Raw genomic sequence first — 12,825 nt, forward strand, 5'->3', positions numbered from 1 at the left:
TGAAATTTACATATTTGACACTTGTTGTGGTAGTGTTCTAAAAATGTGAGATCAAGATGTTTGAAAGAGGTGTTCAAATTTTCGAAATCCTTAATGATTTCTTTCTACTGGGCCTTCCTCTCATTCACAGACTCACATATTCAAATGCTTTAAATGTCTAAAATTTATCTTAGACTCAGCATATTCTGCCCAAATATACCTCCCTGGTCCTGCCATCAAGCCTCCATTATTTCAGTAATTTCCATTACCATCCATTCTTCTGCCCCTTGTTCAGGTCAAAACGCTACGAGTAAATATTTTACTTCTCTTTATACTACATACTTCATACAATCCATCAGTGGATTCCATTTTGCCTCTAAACATATTAAATCTATTTGTTGCCATCTCTATTCATAAAACTGCTGTCCAATTATGGTATCTTTCACTAACTGTCCTCCCTGCCCTGACCGTCCCCTCACAGCCTCACATTCCAGAGCAGATGTGGAAGAGGAGCCAGAATGATCTTGTTAAATCCTCCACTGACTTGCTATTTCAACAGAGTAATATATAACTCCTTAGTTTGGTCCACACGGCCCTGCATGAACTGGCCTCTGTGCATTTCTCCATCTCACCCCAAATCACTCATCCCTGCCTTCATTCATCTCCAGATACAGTGGCTTTCGTTGTTTCCCTAATATGTGAGGCTTGAGAGTTTGGAACTTGCTGTTTCTTATACTTGGACCAGGCATCCCCTAGATTATCTGATTCTCTTATGGCTACCTCCTCCCCTCTAACAAAATATCAACACAAATGTCAGCCACTCAGCGATCTTCTTTGTCTTTCCAAATCCATGTACTCTTCAATGTCACTTCCTCATTATTACACTACTTTAGCTAATAAAGAACCCCATTAATTACCTGAAACTATTTTAAAATGTATTTGTTTATGTAGTCACTACTTCTCCTTACTCCTAAAGCATGATATTGTAAGGGTAGGATTTAAGTAAATAATGTTCGGTGCTCCTGCTATGTACCTTCTCTCTAGTACACTGCCTGAAACATAATACAAATCCAATGGTTATTTATTGATTTATTAACTGACTACATCTCTCTGAGTTTAGAAAGGACACCAGAGAATTTGGCTTAATTATCAATGATAAATATTCACTGACTGTCACTAAGTATGTGGCTTTCTCGTAGAAAGTCTTAAAAGGAGAAATTCCTGTAAGTCATTTAGTTGTTTAATAACTCCCACTTTTTCTGCTTACTCTAAATCTCTCCACTATATTTTAAATCAGTTCCTCCTGTCTCTGACCCGTATATGAAAAACAGCTGGCTGCCTTTTTTTATATCTTTTCTGTCATTCAAAAGTCTTCACAAGGCCAGTCCTCCTCTTTCTTTTTTCTAGGCTAAATAATTCTGCCATTTTTAACTCTTCTAGAAGCTCTGAATGCCTACCCCCCCAAATCCTTTCTAGGTCTCTCTATTTGCAGCCTTGTCCAATAGAACTTCCTGTAATAATAGAAATGTTCTGTATCTGTGCTGTCCAAAACAGTAACCACTAGCCATACACGGCTAAGTACTTAAAATATGAAGCACCAAGGGACCAAATTTTCAAATTTTATTTAATTATAATTAATTGAAATGTAAATACCCACATGTGGTTAAAGGCTACCGAATTAGCATAGCTCTATTAGAAGCTGTGGAATATTCTGTATACCCCTATACAGAAGCATATTTTGTGTATGACTCATATTAAATATGAAATAGAATATTATTTTTAAAGTTTGTGGGGAAAAAAAAATTCCAAAACAATATTTGAGGAAGAAATGAATTTAGGTTGCCTTGAACTTTTCACTACCAAATTGATGTTAGAGCATTAATTAGTCACAGAGCAATCTTATTTATGAAAGATGCTGACATTAAAAATCCTGATATATCAATGGCAGATTAATTATAACAACATCTGTAATTTTCTTCATATATGGCATGTGTTATCTTTTTGATGAAAGGAAATATGTATACATATACATATAACTATTTGATTTTCCTAACTTTTCAAGGTAAATGCCATTCAAACTAGATTTTTCTCTGATTTCATTGAAAAATGCTGTCTTTAAACTTCGTAATAATGATGACATCCCTCGATGCTATACATGTTTTCAGATTTCAAGGTGAGGCATGTGTATAAATTAGAGCCAGCTGATGGCATTTAAATTCAGCCTTTTGTTTCTGGACAATGGTTTTATCGTGATATTCACTGTCTTACTGATGGAAGCAACAGTGTTCATTAAACAAGTAAGCAAAATCTGTGCCACATTTCTGCATCAAGCACATTTTCATGTTTCCAAATTCCTATATTCTATTTGACTTTGGATTTGGAGGAATAAAATGAGTGTTCACCTTTTGTTTTCTATGGAGGAGAACTACTTTGATATAAGAAATAAATGCCTCCTTCTGCTAGTGTGTTTAATTGAGCTCGGCTTCATAGGCTCTAAAACTCACGTATCGTGAGTAATTTGGATATTAACTATAAAACCAATATATTTTATATTAAAATTTGAGCACTGCTGCTAGCCACAAAGCATACCTACACGTTTCTATCATTTCTTTTAATTTTTCAATATTTCAGGTTTATTTAAGACAAAGATTAAAAGAAAAACCAAAAAACTCAGAGCAAGAAAAGCCTTCCAGATGTGTTCTGCGTTATATCTTCCGTAGACAGGAAAGCAGAACATTTGATTGGTGGAATGAAGGGAATGGTGGAGCATCATATTTTTAGCATTCCTGGAAAATACCATCCCAAAACCTCCTGTTTTTCTCTTCTTCTCTTTGGAGAATCTAGTAATTTCTGACCTAATTTGACAAAAGTGTAACTTGAACAAATTAGCAGTGAAGGAGATAAGTCTCATTTGTGTCTTTTCTTCCTAGAGTTCTTAATTTTTTTTTTTCCATCATTGCCTTCTTTTACGGATCCTATTTTTGATACAAATCTGATAGTTTCACATCTTCCCTGAAGTTTTACCAGAGTATTTTCTTTGGGAACTACCAGAGAGAAAGCTCTTCAAATGTTTCACAATTTCTGAAACACTTTAACAAAGATTTATTCAGCTGAAATTTTGACTTTCCTAAATAAGTCAAACTAATTCATTTACCTCCAGAAAGTTGCAACTTCAACCAATTTTAGAACCAGAAATCTAAAGATAAATTTGTTTATTTGGCAATTTTTAATCTACAATATTCAGTTTCCATATTATTAACACCAATTATACCTTTAAATGCAGTGTAATGCTAGATCCTGTGGCATACTTACATTTTATTGAGCAGAAACAGTTACTAAATATTTCCATCTTAAAAGAATTGAAGGGATATAGACATTAGCTAGTAAAGTCCAGGGAAGTATTTACACTATCCCTCAGTTTTATCTGTCTCCCAAATTTTAGGGTGATTTTAAATCTTCATTAGCCTTGCTAAAGGTTTGTTGATTTTATTCGTCTTTTTAGAAAGCCAACTTTAAGTTTTGCTGAAGCTGTATTGTATTTTTCTTTCTATTCATTAAGTTCTGTTCAAAATCTTATAGTGCAATTTCTTCTACCTTCTTAATGTTTATAATTTCTTTCTAACTTCTTAAGGTAAAATCTAACTTCGCTGCTTTTCAGGCTATTATTTTTATTCTCCTTTCCAATTTTCACATTTTGTAAGCACTACTCTTTTTAGTGGTAACATGAGATATTTGAACAGTCACACTTAATATAGCTTGAAGTTAATCTTTTGTTTTAACTTTTACCCACAAAAGAAAAAAAGAGTTAAATGTATGTAATCTCCTGAACCATCTTCTGGTTTGTATATTGATGGCTTTCAATATTTTATTCCTTTTTTTCTCTTTTGTTCTTATTATGCTTTAAGTCCTGTGATACATGTGCAGAATGTGCAGGTTTGTTACCTAGGTATACATGTGCCATGGTGGTTTGCTGCACACATCCACCCGTTATTTACATTAGGTATTTCTCCTAATGCTATCCCTCCCTACAGGCTACATAACACCCCCCGACAGGCCCCAGTGTATGATGTTCCCCTCCCTGTGTCCATGTGTCCTCATTGTTCAGCTCCCACTTATGAGCTAGAACATGTAGTGTTTGGTTTTCTGTTCCTGTATTAGTTTGCTGAGAGTGATGGTTTCCAGCTTCATCTATGTCCCTGCAAAGGAAATGAACTCATCTTTTTTATGGCTGCATAGTATTCCAGGGTGTATATGTGCCACATTTTCTTTATCCCATTAAAAATGGGCGAAGGATATGAACAGGCACTTCTCAAAAGAAGACATTTATGTGGCCAATAAACGTATGAAAAAAAGCTCGTCATCACTGGTCAATATTTTATTCTTATCTTGATGCTTTTCTTATTTTGTCTCCAACAATTAGATATTATTGTTGCTCATGTTGTTATGTAGTCAGTGATATTTTATGTAGTCAGTGTTTGGATTTATCAAAATATTTGCTACTTTCTTTTCTCCCTATTGCTTCTTGTATCTCAGGCCTTTATTATGGGAACATGTTCTTTATTCCCAAAATATGTAATTTAGAAGTTTCTTTTTCTGCAGTTTTTTTAGTACTAAACTCCTAGTTGTTTGTTTCTTTGTTTTGTATTAAAACATCGTTATTTTGTCTTAATTCCTCTTTGAAAATTTCACAGGCTACCCAATTCTAACTTGACTTTTGTTTTCTCTCAGCTCATTGATAGTATTTACCATTTTATTACTTTCCTTATGGTTTAAATACCTACTGCTAATCTAAGTGTCATTCACTCTGGTCGTTCCTTGCTGGTGATATTTAAGCTCATTTCTATATGTTTCTATATGAGTGGTATTCTGCAACTTGATTAGAATGTGTCTAGATGTATATATCTTTTGCATTCCTCATGCTTGTTATTCATTGATATTCTTGAATTTGAGAATATTTGTCTGTTAAAATGCTGGATTATTCTCAGCCATCCCTTTGAATTTTGCATCTCTTCACTCCTTATCTTCTCTCTCGTTAGTATTAGTATTGCTGTGTTGCAATATAGGTAATTCTTTCAAGTACATCATCTGATGCACTAATTCTTATATCAACTATATCTAATATACTATAGGTTGAGATCCCAAATCCAAGAATCTAAAATCTGAAGTGCTCCAAAATAAAAACGTTTGAGCACCAACATGCTGCTCAAAGGAAATACTGAAGAATATTGAATTTCAGATTGTCAGATTTGGGATGCTTAACTAGTAAATATAATGAAAACATTCCCAAATCCAAAGAACTCTGAAATCCAAAATGCTTCTTATCACAAGCATTTCAGATAAGGGTTACTGAAGATGTATTTATACTTTCTTTTCACTATCTCATTTTAATTATATTTTTTAAATTTTCATACATTATAAATATTTCTTTTTCAAGTGTTCATGGTAATTTTTGAAAGCCTCTCATTCACTTTTCATACTGTTTATATTCTCCTGAATTTAATCAAATATTTCAACTATATATATTTTGTATCCTGCATATCTTAATCCCAATATCCCAAACTTTGAAGGTCTAATTCCTTGTATTATTTCTGCTGCCACCTAGTAATGATGAATATTTGTCTTCATATGGACTTATTATTTTGAGCTCATTATTTTACATCTTTATCTGTGAAAATTATGTGAGGTCTGGTTTAACGCACTTACTTTCAGAAGTTTTTATTCTTGTAGTTCCTAATCTCCAAAATCTTGAATGCATTCATTTATATCCACACCAACTCTGTGTTCAAATTCTATTGCTTTTGTCTTCAAAATATTTCCAGACTCCAAGAAATTCTCACGATCTTCACCATTACCTCCCTGGGTCAAGCTTTCATCACAGCTCACCAGGATTATTGCTGTAGCCTTGTAAGTATCTTCCTATTTCAGCCCTTACTCCACTTTCATCTATTCTTCATATTACTCTGCCAAAACTTTGTGAGAGCACTCCATTTCTCAAATTCTGCCTTTTTAATGAGGCCATCTTAGCTACTCAGTGCCAAAAACTCTTTTATTACACAGTTTCTTGACCTTACCTTACCTTAAATGGAATGTTTCATCATTTAACATATTACATATCTTATTTGTTTTGTTTACTGACTCCTTCCCCTCACTAGAAAGTGCTCCATGGAGAAATTTTAATGTGTGTTTAAGTGTGTATGTTGTAGATAAATATTTGGAAGTCTCTCCTGTGCTGCTATTTATTTATTTAAGGCAGAGGCTTGCTGTGTCACCCAGGGTGGATTGCAGTGGCATGATACTGACTCACTGCAACCTCCGCCTCCCTCGCTCGAGATTCTTGTGCCTCAGCCTCCCAAGTACCTGGGATTATAGGTATGCACCACTACGCCCAACTAATTTTTGTATTTTTACTAGAGACAGGGTTTCGTCATGTTAGCCAGGCTGGTCTCAAACTCCTGACCTCAAGTGATCCACCCACTTAGGCCCCCCCAGAGTGCTGGGTTTACAGGTGTGAGTCACCACACAGGTCTACTATGTTATTATTTTAGATCTGTGCTAAAGAAAGTTTTTTTCCAGTGATTTATCTGTGCTTACTGTTAACAAATTTCCAAATATATTATTAGTCCAGGAAAACCTTAAATCAAATTTACTTATTGAACTTCTTGGATCACCTTCATTATGTGAATTTGTCCTGAAAATTACAAGTGGGCTCATTTGTTATCATAGTAACTTGGGGACATTTTTCCCTTTGTTCTATACCAAGGTAACTTTCCATATAACCCTCTGAATGTTGAGTTTCTATAGTTTGACTTTGTGGCCACTTTGATGCTAAGGGTATCCAAGTCCAAAGTTTACTGAAGAATATACTCACATTAGATTCCTCACTCGGGTTACACAATGGGCTTGTCATCTGTTCCTTTATCCAAATATTCTTGTAAACTACAGTTCAAGTTTTCCAGATTTCTAAAAGACCTTGGGGACAAGCACCTTCTGTTCTCAGTTTACTTTTCAGTGTATCCAGCTTTTGTTCATGTTCGGCCTGATAATTCTAGTTTATAGTTTTATTTAATTCTATGAAGCAATACTAGGTGTTTGCAGTGAAAAAAATTATTCAAATACATTGCCAGCCATGTGGCAGAATATGGAAATATTCTTTCACAATAATAAACACTGAAAAACACCTGACTTGAAAGCATCCCTGACATTGGAGGCAACCGTGAATGGATGGTCTGTAATAGCGTCCTGTTGTGCATTTGACAAAAACCGATATGCAAATAAAGCCTGTAGTCATTACCCTTTCATTCATCCAAAAATACTGAGTTTCTCTCATGCGTTGGGATACAGATGAAAATAAAACAGACAATTCCCTGGCATTTATAAGCTTACTCTGTAATTTGGCAAGCAGACAATAAACAAGATACTTAATAAATATAATATCAGGTAGTGATAGTCGACATAAAGAAAAAACTAGCAAAGAAAAGCAGTAAAATAACTTAGAGAGACATGGAGGGTGGGAGATTTCTATTTGAAGTAGGTTGGTCAGGAAAGCTTAGTGTGAAACAGAAGACAATAAATAAAATAGGTGAAGAGCCAAGTCGAATGGCAAGGAGGGTAAGAGTGCATATCATGAAGGGCCTCGTATGAAGTAGTAAAGAGTTTGAAATTTATTCAAATACTGTATTTTTTTAAGTAGGGAAGCAATGGGATATGATTAGAATTTTGACAAACTACTATGAAATTTGTGTGGAAAATAGTTTTTAGGAGGAAAGATATGGGAAAAAGGGTTGCTAGTGAGGGAGGAAGATGTTGCAGAAGACCCAGTGAGAGAGGATGGTGAAAGCCACCATCCTGCAGTAGAGCTGGTAAGAAACAGTTGTTTCAGGAAACAAATTTTTTAGAGTCTTCATTTCTAAAGGAAAACAAAAAATAGTCATATCATTTTTGAAACAATACTGCATTTGAAAGAGACCATTTTTAATAATCAGAGAAACTATATTCTTATGAGTTTCAGTCATAAGAATGAATTCATAAGAATGGACATGGAAATCATTCTGGAAATTCCATTCAAAAGAATAAATGGAAATCATTCTGGAAATTCCATTCATAAGAATAAATTCATAAGAATGGACATGGAAATCATTCTGGAACATGATTCAAAAGGATAGTGAATCTGAAGTAATGAAGAAGGCAGTCAAAACAAGTGTGGTGTAAAATCTGAAAAGACTGCATACAATTAAAAACAATTTATTTGAATTCAAACTTTTAGTAAGAGAAGAAAAATCAGAAAAGCAACTTTGTGTGAAAGAGAGGCTTGATAAATTTCCCCAAACTTACAGGGAAAGTTATGAAAATTAAAATGAGAAAAAATACAAGCACTATGAAAACAAATTCAGGAATAAAATATACTTGTTACATAAATTTTAGAATTAGAGAAGAAACACAACAGATGCCACGAGTAATTTAAAGCACAGATAAAAACAATGGAATGAGTAGACATTGACTTGCACAAATGTAAGTAGATTTCTACATACAGTTAAGTAAAAATAGGCACCTTCAAAGAAATTAAATTTTAAATGGCCTCAGATTTCTTTTTCCACAAGAATAAATACCAAAGAGTAACAAATAAAACATCTTCAGGTATTTGGGAATGTCTTCATCCATTTTACAGTCAGAAAACATTTTAAAAGGGAATGTGAGATGACAGAGAAGGCTAATAGCTAGCAGGATTAAAAAACATAGAGGCATAACGAAGGTGTAGCAATACACAACAAATTGCTCTAATAATTTACTATAAAGATAATAAGGACCTAAATTATATAAGTAGTAGATATGGAAGGAGAAAACAGATTTGAGAATCACTGTACATCATGAAGTACCATCATATGGCATAATAGTCTTCGCATACATTGTGAATTACGAGTCACCAAACTCAGCCTCAACATACTCATATGTTAAATGGGACAAGCAAACTCATAGGATTATGATAAAGTAATGCTGCGATTTATCTACATATCTATCTACTCTTCATTTAAGGAAATCAAATATGAAAGGAAGCACTGTTAATTTTCAAGCCATATTCCAATATGTAGTAGTATTTTTGTCTTGCATGTATCGCTGAGGCTAAATCTCAAACATTTGGCAACTTCTTTTATTTGGAAAGTGAAGTAAAGGAAAGTAAAAAATTATTCCAAGATTCCAGATCTAGATTATTAGAACAATGAATCATAATGTCTCTGAAAGATGGAGCTTCTCAAGTATTCTCCAAATAGAATTTGCTTTCTCTTAAATTCAGGTCTACTTCAAGGCATTACTAGTAGAAATTTGGATACATAAAAGAGATGCTGTATCCAAGGAGAAAAATAATTAAACTTTGGATATATTAAAAGATAAAGCACTTTGTGATAGAGCATTTATTACTGATATAAATCCTGATATCAAGCAAGCACCTATAAATTTAAATGAGGAGCTTGAGAGAGGTTGAATTCATTGTTGCATTGCCATAGAATTATTATCTTTAAATTTGGTATTTTTTTCTTTTCATTTCTTTTTTTCTTGTTTTTTTTTTGTTTTGTTTTTTTGTTTTTTTTTGCCGTTTGTACATTTTGCTTTAGGAAGACATTGCAAAGTGGGAACAGAAAATCAAGAACTAATATTACATCTAATATTAGATCTAGTATCAAGTGGGTTTATCGTTTAAAGGGGACTAGGTATTAATCTCTTTAACTATATGGACCAGTGGATTCTATGTTTCACTAAGTATCCATTACACAATGTGAGATAAACAAAAATGTAGTATCCTTTTTTTGCTGTTACTTTGTAAGTATCTTTTTACTAGAATATCTGACTGCCTTGTCAGGAGCTTCCTTCCCTATATCACGAAAATTATCTACCGCATAAAAACGTCTAAGGTTTATGTCAAACTGTAATTAAAAATCATATTTTTTCTACTTACTTTATTTGAAATCAAATTGTTTATTTTTCCTTTGCTTTTCTACTATCAAAAATGCTTTCTCTACTATTATTTTAATGGTTCATTTCTACATTGACTTGCCTTGTTTTTTTCCAATGTCATTTTAGTAATTTACTGAACTTTAATGGAACAAAATGTGAGTTATATTCTCCAGGTCTAAGAACATATACCATTAATGCCTATTAATGACTGTGCTACACAGTCAGATTCTTAAGAGAGTTGAATTCAAGACATTAAAAGCACCGAATCAGCCTCACACCAACATTTTATGAATCTCTAGGGCTATTTAGAGTAACCACTGATTAAGAAAGTTCAACAAATCTAAAACGACATAAAATATAAATTAATATTTTAAAAATCTAGGCACATTACCAAACTATTTAAAACCAAGGATAAAAAGAAAATGTTTAATCATCAAGGAAAATAATACATTATATAAAGAGGAGCAACAACATGTATGAGAACTGATTTCTCATTTGAAAAATTGAATGCGAAATATAATGAAATAATAAGTTTAAAATTATAAAAGAAAAACTGTATACATAAAAGCTAATCAAATCTCTTTCCTTTATATGCCACAAAAGAAAAGCAAAAACAAGTTCTTCAAACTGAAAGAAAATGTACCAGATAGAAATTAAAATATATAGACAAAAAACGAGAGTACTGGTAATGGTATAAAAGGTATCCATGAACATAAATAAAAATAAATGTTTTTCTCTCTATTAGAAAACATTTAAGGGTCAACTCACAACTTAAGTAAAAATATTAACAATGCATTTTATGGTTTAGTATATGTAAATAAAATATGTATTAACAACATATATATAATAAAGAATGAGGATAAATGGGTGAATAAAATAAAAGTCTTGCAGGATTGTTACATTTGAAGTCCTTTAAAAATAATTTAAAGGTAGATTCTGTTAAGTTAGGGCTATATTTTTAATATCCAGAACAAGCATGATACAAGGTATAGTTAAAAGTCAACAGAGGATTTGGAATGGAACACTAACATTGATTTCATTTACCAAAAAAAAGACAGGAAACAAGAAACAAAGAAGCCAGGAACATTAGGAATAAATGGAAAACAAATAGAGCAAGATAGTAGACTTAAAGTAACACCACTAACAAACAGATTGAATGTAACCGTACAAAAGAATACATTAAAAAAGCAGAGATTGTCAGAACTTAACTACATACTGTTTATAAGAAATATGCTTTAAATTTATGGACACCAAGAAGTAGAAAGAAACATGGGAGATGATACATCTGGAAAACAATAAGCATAAGGAAGACTGTGTGGCTATGTTAATATGAAAGTTGACTTCAAAAAGTGATCATGAACAGTAAAAATAAGAACATTTAATAACGTTCATCAAGAAGAAATAACAATCCTAAGTGTGTAACTCTTATAAAAAGGTTCAAAATACATAAAGCAGAAATGGTTATAACTAAAGGGAAAAGAATAGATGAATCCACAATTTTATTGGAAATTTAAATATCTCTTTCTCATTAATTGGTAACACAAATAGGAGATAAAAATCAGTAAGAATATAGATGATTGACATTTATAGACTATTACAACCATATTGCAGAATACACATTGTTATTGAGTGCAAAGGAAGCATTTGCCAAGTACAGTAGTCCCACCTTATCCACAATTGTAATTTCTGTGGTTTCAGTTACTTGTGGTCAACTATGGCTTAAGTAGGGTTCCAGACCTCATAAACCAGTCTAGTGGGAGAGACAGATATTCATAGCATAATAAGTCCTATATACATTGAATAATAGAAGAGAATAATATCAAAACTTTTTTTTTACTGTTCTTATTTTAACCCAACAAAAATTTTCCTCTTTGATTTTATAAAAAGCTGATAAAAATAATATGTATTCTTGACTACAGGGTTAATCTTATATATAGCATATATAATATGCAATAATGAAATAATTTATATATATAAAAGCCAAGATAAAGTTAAAATAATTGTGTAAAATGATATATGTAATAGCCTAATTAATTTATACATATATTTGTAATATGTAGGATGGTAATTTTTACATAAAGCTATATGTGTACTATATATGTGATATCATAGATAAAACTTTTATATATGTGATTTATGTATTTATATGTAGACATATATGATATTACTTTAGCCTAAACTGTGAGATTTACTAGTATGATTAGCTTTATCTGTGTATAAACACTTCCAGTATAAACATCTATTTTCATCTTTTCCCCAAACTGAAATATTTAATACCGAAACTGCAACAATTGTCTGAATCTTAATCAGATTATTCTATCCAGGATCTTAAGGCATTGCTTCCTGTTTCTTTTGTCATTATGACCCAACTAAATTGCTACTTTTATTGTCATTTATTGTAGAACCACCTGTTCAAACATATGTTGCTGACATTCAGAACGTGCCCATTTTCACACATTTTCACCCACTGTCAACACCAAGATGTCAACCACATGTGCAGACATGTAAATAAATGTAAATGTTTGGCATAACAAGCCTGCCTGGAAGCACTCAAACCCCCCTTATATCTTTTGCAGCTACCTCTTTTATAGTATGACCTAATACATTTCTGCCTTTTTTTTCCCTTTAATTCTTTTAAAACATGGGCACATTAAGGGTGCTATTCTTTCTTACCTGCTGACTTTATTGTATTTCTTATGTCATCTTCTTTTCAGTTATTTGTAATGTTGACTTTTGCAGATATTTATGATCTTGGGAGAGTCACTTCACCTCTCTGAGTCCCAGATTCCTCAGCCTGTAATATGAAGATAAAGATATATACTCTGGAGGGATTATGTAAGAATTCAATGCAATAATGTGTGTAAGGAACTAAGCACAGTGCTCAACATCATGGTCCAT

General features: G+C 32.6%; 1 long non-coding RNA gene across 1 annotated transcript in view; it reads right to left on the reverse strand.

Moving 5' to 3' along the window:
* LOC131380714 (uncharacterized) overlaps positions 1–12,825 on the reverse strand; it is an 86,584-nt gene that overhangs the window by 14,760 nt on the left and 58,999 nt on the right. Inside the window, exon 2 of the long non-coding RNA XR_009208825.1 lies at positions 12,601–12,721. This is a non-coding gene — a long non-coding RNA (uncharacterized LOC131380714). The remainder of the gene's footprint in view (positions 1–12,600; positions 12,722–12,825) is intronic.

Source organism: Hylobates moloch, unplaced genomic scaffold (assembly GCF_009828535.3).
Source record: "Hylobates moloch isolate HMO894 unplaced genomic scaffold, HMol_V3 SCAFFOLD_12, whole genome shotgun sequence".
Taxonomy (NCBI): domain Eukaryota; kingdom Metazoa; phylum Chordata; class Mammalia; order Primates; family Hylobatidae; genus Hylobates; species Hylobates moloch.